This window comes from Vigna unguiculata, chromosome 11 (genome assembly GCF_037176805.1).
Source record: "Vigna unguiculata cultivar grain cowpea cultivar isolate G323 ecotype 2 chromosome 11, ASM3717680v1, whole genome shotgun sequence".
NCBI classification, from domain to species: Eukaryota; Viridiplantae; Streptophyta; class Magnoliopsida; order Fabales; family Fabaceae; genus Vigna; species Vigna unguiculata.
In genome coordinates, this window is record NC_140802.1 from 12,428,248 (window position 1) to 12,438,830 (window position 10,583).

Sequence of the window (10,583 nt, forward strand, 5' to 3'; positions counted from 1 at the left end):
TTTTAATTTAAAAATAAATTTAAGATTTGTTTAGATTTAATATATAATTGGATATATATCCCTTATGTGATTGGACTCAAGTTTAATTGGTGTTGTATCTCTCCGGTGAACTTTCTCTTTTCAGACCTAAACAAATGGTATCAGAGTTTATGATTATGATAACCGGCTCAAACGAGTGCAATATGGTTCTTAGAGATGGCAAATAAACCCGTGCCCGTGGGTATCACCCGAACCCGTCCTCGTTTTGACGGGGAATCCCCGCTTTGACTAGGTATGGGTATGGGTATGGGTAATACCCGAAATTTTCAACTGGAGATGGGGATGGGGATGGGGATATATATATACCCGCCCAAATACCCGTCCCCGCTTAAATTACTAAACTATTTATAATTTATTAAATAATCTAAAAAATATATATAAATAAATAATATATTTACACATAAAATATAATATAATATAATATAATATAATATAATATAATATAGTATATATACATATAAATAAAATATACTTTTATATATATATATATATATATATATATATATATTTACACATATACATGTAATATAATATAATATAATATAATATACATATAATATATATACATAATAATATAATATAATATATATAATATATACGTATAAAACAAATTAATCATTTAACTAGTGAGATTTTTATAAACAAATTTATAACATTACAAATTTATAAAAATTTAAAAGAAATATATATATATATATATATATATATATATATATATATATATATATAAAAGCATAAAATATCTACGCATATACATATAATATATATACATAATAATATAATATATATTATTATATTTATATTATTATATAATATAATATAATATATACTTAAAATAAATATATATCTATAAATATATATATATATATATATATATATATAAACATAAGATATCCACACATATAATATATATACATAGTAATAATAATATAATATAATATATATATAAATAATTATATATATATATATATAAACATAAGATATCCACACATATAATATATAATATAATATAATATAATATAATATATATATATATATATATATATATATATATATATATATATAACATATTTCTCATTCTCTTTGTTTTTTGTTATACACTTTGTTTACTCTCTCAATTGTCTGGTTTGTTTTTCAAGATTTAATTTTGAAGGTAATTTTTCTTCTTCTTATTACATAATTTTTACTCTCTGTACATGGTTATGTTCAAATAGGTGTTCCTCAATTTCATTCTATGAAATAATTTTTAGGTTACACATTTGATTATCTTTATTTATTTATTTATTTTCATGAAAATGTTTGACTCTTATTTTGTAGCTCTTCTTTTTGTTACTTTGGTTATACACTTTTTTACTCTCTTTTAATTGTTTGGCTTGTTCTTTAAGGTTTAAGCAGATCTTCAAGGTACTTTTCCTTTTATCATAATCTTAATTATACATTTTTTTTTCCGTTATGTTATGTTCAAATGGATATTCTCAAATTTGGGTCACACATTTAATTATCTTTACTCCTTTATGATAATGAATCTGATGAAGAAGGTACATTATATTCTAGTAATTAAAATTTTCAATTTCAATTATTATATCATATCTAATTTTTCATTTTTTTTCTATGTGTAGGTGGATCGAATGCAAATGAAACCACTGATCATTTGTAAAATTAATAAATATTTTGGTTATTATAAAATTTTAGTAATGTGTAATTTTTTAGCTTTTATATAATTATTTGAATTTATTTAGTTGTTATTTGATACTTTAATTTGAGATTTATACTATTATAATATTTTTCTTAATATTTGACATCATGAAAATCAAAAAGAGTATGTTATTTTAATATTGAATATTTTGATAGTATCATGATTCCGTTGGTGTGATTTTTAAATTTTTTTTATAAAAGATATTTAATTGATATATGGAACAATAAAAAAATGGGTATGGGTATGGGTATAAGAAAATACCCGTTACCTGGTGGGGATGGGGATGGGTCAAAAGTTGTATACCCGTTGGGTTTGGGGATGGGGATGGGGATGAAATTTTATTATGGGGATGGGAATGGGATCATGATATCCGTACCCGCCCCGCCCCGTTGCCATCCCTAATGGTTCCTGTATCTAAAGTTTTCATGGTAAGATTTCTATGTAAGAATGTTTCATTAAGAAGAACTGTGGTATGGAAGAGGGGCACCCATGGCTTCAGTTGGAGGGGAGTGTACCAATCAATGTAAAGAGATTCATCCTTGAAGGATAAATTGTTGAGAATTGAAGTGTGAGTTTAAGTCCTACATTGGGTATAAATAAAAAATGTAAAACACTATATAAGGATGAAGACCCATTAACTCATTATCTTAAAATTTTGTGTTGAGAATGATATCAATCCCTTATAAAGTTGGACTCAGGTTTCATTAGTGTTTTATCTCTCTAGAGAATTCCCTCCTCTAAAATCTAATATGATAAATAATGTTTTATAACCGTATTATTATTATTATTATTATTATTATTATTATTATTATTATTATTATTATTATTATTATTATTATTATTATTATTATTATTATTATTATATATTTATTAACATTTAAAGATTAAATTTATCAACTTATTTAAAATATCTTACTAGATTTGGACTATTCTTCTGAAAGAGTTGGATTAGGACTTTCAATTACAGATTATACCAGCCGTTTAGGATTAAACTTTAAATTTAGATTATGCATATCTACAAAATTACCTACATACTTTTATTTAAATTTAAATTTCAATATTAATGCATGAAGTAATACATTTATTTATATTTGTTTATGCATTTATTTATATACATCTTATATCTACACATGTTAATAAGGAGAGTAACTAATTTATATCAATTTTATTTTATTCATTTAAATCATTTATTATTTTACCATATATATAAATTTATAATCTTTTTAAAATTTAACTAATTATCTATAATAAAATTGTAAAAATAATTTTTTTATATCTTAATTTTTTTAACTATCTATAATAAAAATAGTTTTTAATAAAAAAATGAATAAAAACATGCCCACGTATATGATTTTATTAATATATATACAAAATAGAAAATAATTCCTTTAAAAGGTCAAATATTGTTTCATTTAATTGCTACCCTAATTTTAAAGGAGCATACCCTAATCAGTTGGACCTAAGGTTGGCTCATAGGGTGTCCAAGCCCCTAAACACTAACACAAAAAAGTCTTTTAACGTCCGATATTTTCGACCTTTGACGTCTGTCCAAACACTGACGTCGTACTGGGTGACGTTAAAATAACGTTGGAAAACAAAACAGACGTCACTTAACGTCGGGGCAAGGGGTTCGACGTTATCCAACGTCGGGGCCAAAAGCAGCAGACGTCAATTTTCGCGCTAAATGGAACCAAAAAACAGAGCAATTTGACTTCTGTTGGGCTCTGACAGACGTTAAATAATGTCGGCCGCAGTAAGCTCAGACGTTAAATAACGTCTGTCAGAGCACCACCAGACGTCAATCTGCTCTGTTTTTTTTTTTTAATTTGGTTGTTTTTACAACATTCCCACACCTGAAAATCAACAAATTTCCAGAACAGTTTCATAATAATTTCAGCACAATTATGGAGTTACAGTTATATCTAATAACACTTAAGTTTCAACATATATTCTAAACTAATATACACAATTCCCATTAATCTTCTTGCTTGTTACACTAAACATTACAAATAAAATAAACACATATCAAAGTCATAAGTTGACATACAAAAATTAATAACTTTAAACTAAATGAGTTCTAACCTTTGAATATAATACTTTAAGTTGTTGGCCTCTAGGCTTACTCACAATTCTAATAAAATTTTGGAAACATAAAACATATGTTAGTTTTTATAACTAAGTAGATACATAGGTTATTGAAAAAAATTAATACTTACTTTTGTAACATGTTTTTCAAAGTAGATGGAATCTTCCTATTGCATAAATAAAACCATACAACCGTGCATTGTCTTGAAATGATGACACATAGTTGCCAATGATACCTACCGTCAATCACAAGTACTTAGCAGAAATAATTAATAATACTTCATAAAATATTACTAGAAAAAAAACATACGCATCAATGTATGGCGCAAAGTAGATCTCTCTATTTGACTCAACCATCCATGTTTGCAAATAAAGTTTGATGTGGTCATGTGAGTTTCCCGAAGGTTGAATGGTTTGAGGTTCAATGAATCCATATACGGCAGATCGACCTTGGTCCACAATGAATCTATAATAAATCTACATACATAAAATAAAAATTAATGCAACAATAATATTAAAAAATCAAATACAATTAGTCCAATTTTACAAATAACAATAAATATAATTTTATTTCGTAATTTTACAAATATTATTATAAAAATTCAATTAAAAAAAGAAATAGGCCAAAAAAACTAAAAAAAATAGTCTAAGATAAAAATTATAATTGCAAATAAAAAATACAAGCAATTACATACATACAATGAAAAAGAGATAACAAGCAAAATAATCTCAAAACGATGCAAATGGGGATGAAAACGTATAATATTCGGTTGAAAACACCTAAAATCAATCCACAATCAAATACCAACTAGTTTGGTGGTGAAAAATGTTCGAAACTCACCTAGAGGAGGTCGGAATAATGGTCACCAATGGGAAGGATCGCGAAACACTGCAAATGAGGATGAAAACGGAAAATATTCGGTTCAAAACGCTTAAAATCAATCCATAATCAAATCCCAACAAGTTTGGTGGTGAAAAACGTTCAAAAATTACCTGGAGGTGCTCGAAATGGTGGTTGCCGACGAAGAAGCTTCGCGAAAAATTGGTGGCGCGACGAAACAATTAGGGTTTATGCGTTTCGCGTAGAGAAAACCCAAAAATTGACGTCAGGGCTGCGTGGTCAGACGTTACTTAACGTCGGTGCAGAGGGGGTCAGACGTTAAATTAAGTCGGGGCAGAGTGGGTCAGACGTTAAATTAAGTCGGGGGCAGAGAGCTCAGACGTTAATTTTTACATAACGTCGGGGTACTGTGGGTCAGACGTTAAATTACGTCTGTGTTGAAATGGACAGACATTAAAAAAGTCAAATAATTTACAAAAATGCCACCGGTCATTTTTAACGTGGGACTTTTTCTAGACAGACGTTATATGGGTGACGTTATAGGGCTTTTTTGTGTTAGTGTCTCATTCTCTGCAATTTTCAGAAATTAGTTTCCCTCTCACTCTCTCGTAGAACTACAGTCGTGCTCTGTTAGGGTTTGGGTCTCATTCGTCTTCGAGTTAGCTCAACTCCATTTTTCCAGTCCATGTAAGTTGATTCTTAATCGTACCTTCTTTATTCCAGCTCTATTGTTGTGATTCTAATTAGGGTTCGCCATGGTAACCCCTTTTGAACTTGTTCCGCTATTTTTCAGCTCATGAATCTGCTCCAGGAGCTGTCGTACTCTTTTACTTAGGTGTTGGAGTCGTTTGGCTAGCTCTTTTCAAGTAAGGGAAGCTAGAGTTTACTGTTTCTTGCAATTTTTTGCTTGCCCTGGTTTTGTTTCGTGAGTTTGATGCTTGGCTGCTATCATAATTGCTTGGGAACTATTAAAAATATTGTTTGGTTTTGATTGACTGCCTGTTGCACGAGTGAACAGTGGAGAACTCTGGTATTTTTGCCCAGGCGAGCTAGTCTTGCCTAAGCGAGAGTACCAGAAGTTGCTCCCTGGAACTTGCGCGAGTTGTCGCTCAAGCGACGAGCTCCTGTTTTGAACGAGAGTCCATCTCGCTCAGGCGAGGAGGTCTCGCCTAAGCGAGAGAACGCGAAGGCCATTGTTCCCACTTTTCAAGTTCTCGCCTAGGCGAAAGGAGCTCGCCTGAGCGAGGCCATTCAGCCTAAGCGAGAACTGGGTGAGAATGTGCTCGGGTCCTGTTTGCTTCTCTGTTCTTGGATGTTTGCCACATGTTTGGTTGGATTACTATGTTAAAGCATGAAATGAGTGATTTTGCATGTATTGAATGGTTTGTGGGATGGAATTGATGAGATTGGCATGATCTTGGCATGTAACATGGATGGGATGGTTGGTTATAAATGTTGAGATGGAATTGGTATGTATAATGACTTTATGTTGGTTGGAGAAACATGATGTTGGTGTGATCAGGACGTAATTCCATGAATCTCTAGGTGAGGTCTCATGGTGGTGCCTCATTGGTCAGGACGTAATTCCATGACCCTTGTTAGTGGGAGCTCATGGTGGTGCCTCATGCTTAGGACGTAATTCCATGAAATTCGTGGTGGTGCCTCATTATATAATTCAGTAAGGATTCAAGTAAGGATTGCATCCTGACACTCTAGGGAGTTAGTGAGTCTCACGTAGAGCATACTAACTCAAGTGGTGTGAGTAGCAAGAGGCCCTAGTCTTTGGCAGGATAATGGCCTTAGATGTTTGAAGGCTAACCTTGTGAGTGGTAGGGTGAAACTCATTGGCAATTGACTTTGTAGATCAGTAGAGGCCACCACAAGTTCAAGCATCTAGTGAATCCGACTAATTATATGTATCTGGATAATCGTGTCTTGAGTCGTAGTGTCTTGTTTGCGAGTCTTCACATGCTTGATTGATGTAAGTATCTTTGGCTATAAAATCGTATGAAATAGCATGATAAATTGTTTTCTATTCCAACTTACCCTTTTTGCTTGCTTTCTGCTTGTTTGTATGTTCTGTGTGTGATTTTCTCTTTTGCGATGATCATCAATTTATTGATGGAAGCAGATGCGAGAACTCCTCGTGGTCAACAGGATGATGGAGATTTCGCGACATAGCTTATCATGGGTCGGACCCCACCTTCTCTGAATTCTCTTTTACGGTTGTAGCCCATGTGTTTCCATGCTCTTGGAGCACTTACTTTAATATTGTTAAACTTCTTTCTTCGTCTTGTTATTGGCATCATGGTATGCCTTAGTCTTTCATTCTAAGTATTCTTGGACAATTGTAAGGAGTAGCGTTTATACTCCATGACTTGCCCTTTTATTATTCATTGTAATGTTTCATTTAATTATGTTATTTCTTAAATGGGACGTTACATCATTTGTCTTTCCCTCGTTAATAATATCTTGAAAAATTTCAAGATTTTAAAGTTTATAACTTTGATAAGTTATTAATCCTTTAGAATAGTTTAAAAAATGAAAGACAATGATGAGTAAAAAAAAAACAAACAAACTTCAACTATACACAATGAAGTGTAAACAAGCAATTCAAATTAAATAACACGTCTTTGATGGAAAGTTAGATGTCACATAAATATTTTTATTTAAAAAGAAAGAGGGCTTTATATAAAGAAAATAATGTAGTTAATATGATTTATTCATCAGTTAGTGTATATAAAAGGATTCTTATTTTTTTTAACATTTGTTTTTCTAATTTTACCTTTTAAATAATTTTTGTAAATTAAAATAATTATTTTATAAATTTTATTTTTTAAGAGATAATTTTATTAAATTTAACTCTTTTTGTCCGTTTTTTAAACTTAACTATTTTTTTAATTATAACACTACTTACAAATAAATATTATCTACAATAAAATTACAAAAAGAAAATTAATTTTATAATTATAACTAAGAATAACTTTTAAGAATTGACAAAAAGTTGACTCTATAAAGATAATTTAGTTTAAAAATAATAAATAAATTTAAATAAATAGTCACTTAAACAAATAAAATAATAAGATAATTATTTTAATTAAAATATTCTAATGTAATAAATGATCAAATAAAAATCGTAAGATAATTAATTTAATTTTAAAAAAATCATATAGAATTATATAAATTGGTATTACTGGAAGATGTTATGACATCCATTTTTTAAGTTAATAGAGTTAGTGAAAGTGATACTTAATTAGTGATACATTATTTAATAAATATATATTATATTAAAAAAATTTAGATGTTAAGGAAAGAAATAGTAAATAATTTTAAGTTTGTAATTAAGTTTTGAATAGAATTAACGTAAAAAATAATTTATTTATAGATTTAAAAATAACGTTTGTACAAATATAGAGTAGATTCTCTAAATATACAAAGGATAGACTATGCAAAAATATGTAGAGTAAACTTGCTAAAAAATACAATCAATATATAGATAGACTAATCTAATGTGTATTGTTAGACTCATATAATCATTATATGGACACACTCATCTAATGTGTATTGATAGATACATATAATCAGTATATGAACAGTCTTGTCTAATGTATATCACAAGACTTGTCTAATCTGAAAATGGATAGAAACGTCTAATGTAAATTAATAGACTCATTTGATATGTGTGTGAATAGATACGTCTAATGTATATTGCTAGAATCGTTTAATTAGTGTTGCAAGACTTATCTAATTAGTGTGTGGGCAAACTTGTCTAATGTGTATTTTTAGACTTGTCTAATCAATGTATGGAATAACTCATTTAATGTTCTTTGTTATACTCTTCTAATTAGTGTGCATGGGAGTCATGTTGATTTTTGGAAACCTATATTCTTGATTGTGGATATGCATAATTATAAGAGTACGGTTGATTTTACTTTGTTCTGGGTGCTTAAAAAACCAGTACTGTACAATTACTGGTGTAGCGCCTAACGGTGGTGTTTGACCGCTAGGCGATAGCTACAAAACTAGTGGGGTATTGAAGCGCGTGGCGCCTGGCGATAAGGGTTGTCCCGCCAGGCAATACTTGCAGAAACAATAGCATTAGAGGTGTTTGGTGCCTGATGACACGTGTACCCCGCTAGGTGGTTTGGAAGTGAGTTTCACATGACGGCTCCGGAGCAGCGCCAAGCGATGATGCAAAGGCATAAGCTTTGTTTGCTTTGGATGTGCGTGATCTACAAAGCTTTGATGATACCTCAAACGTCGGCTTGCTGGGTTCCTTGAGTTGTGGCTCAGAATGTATTCCTTGAGTTGTGCCTAGGGATAGGGGTTAAGCACGTGACATTCCTTAAGTTGTGGCTCGGAATGACATCTCTTAAGTTGTGGCTCGGGATAGCAGATGAACACGAGGAACTCTTGAGTTGTGGCTCGGGTTGGCGAGTGTTGCCGGTGTGAGTGTGTGTGTTGTGGCGTGTACGGATGGGTCCAGTTAGATTGCCCTCCTTAGTATTAAGCTGACGAGTTTGGTAGTCTTGGGATGTTACGAATGTTATTCGTTTTGGGAACTCCACCTGGTGTTACGAAATGTGGTTCGTAGCATGATTTCCTGCACGTGCTCTACCAGTTGTAGTTGGTAGTTGTGGTAGCAAGACATCTTGAGGTACTCATTAGAAGACGTAGAATACAGGTAACATGGTGGTGGCCATGTGACATGAAATCAAAGGATGGAATTCCTTTGGTGTGCTTGTAATGATATATATGTTTATGTATGTATGTATATATATATATATATATATATATATATATATGTTGGTTAACTATTAGCTCACCCTATTTGCTTGTGTTTGGCGATGATCATGTATACAGTACACTGGAGTAGATGATGTTGCAGGTGGATCTGGTGAGGCATAGAGCCGAAGCGTGGGCTAGCTTGGGGAAATTTCTACAAAGTTTTATTACTGCTTTAAGAATTTTGAGAATTTTGTAGTCATTGGATTACTGAATTTAACCTTATAGTCTGAGTTTTTTTATAAATAATGGATTTGAGGTATTTTATGATGAATTAAATGTTTTAAATTTTCCGCATTTTTGGGAAATGCAGAATAAATAAATGAGGGTTATTTATTATTTCTTTATTTTATTATTTAAATTCGTAATATCTAGATGGGATGTTACATCTAGAGATGTCAAAAAAATCCGTACCCGCGGATATCTGCGGATAAAACCCGTAACAGGTAGGAAACAGATATTAAAAATGGATACCTGCTACCCCGCGGGTACGAGTAATTTTGATACCCGCATGTTAACGAGGCGGGTACGGGTATAATAGTATCCGTACCCGTGGATACCCATACCCGCTAAACTTTAATTCACAAAAGTACCCTTATATATATATATATATATATATATATATATATATATATATATATATATATATATATATATATATATTAGTAAAAAGCATTTTGGCCTAATTTTTTCTAAGTTGCACATCTTGTCTTCTGTCTTCATTCTTCAAACTTCAAGTATTAGTATGTTGTCTTCTTCTAAGTACACCATTTGACATTCTTCTCTTTCCTTTATTTGAAATTGTGCATATACATCAAATCCTATATAGACAATGACGTTTATGATATGCTTGTTGTCAAATGATGGAATCAAAATAAGAATACTTGGCATGTGACAATTGAGGTTTATTATTTGTTTATTTTGTTTATTTTTTAGGAATCAATCGGAGAAAGTTGACTTTTTGATCAAAACACTAATTAAAGAATTTTCATTGTGTTGAACGTCATTTTATATTTAGTTTTATAATTATTTGGACTTGTATGAATTTGAGTTTATTTGAACTTTATTTAAAATTTATAACAGTCATGTATTTTATTTTATTTTATTTGAATTTATGATTAAATATTTATTTTTTAA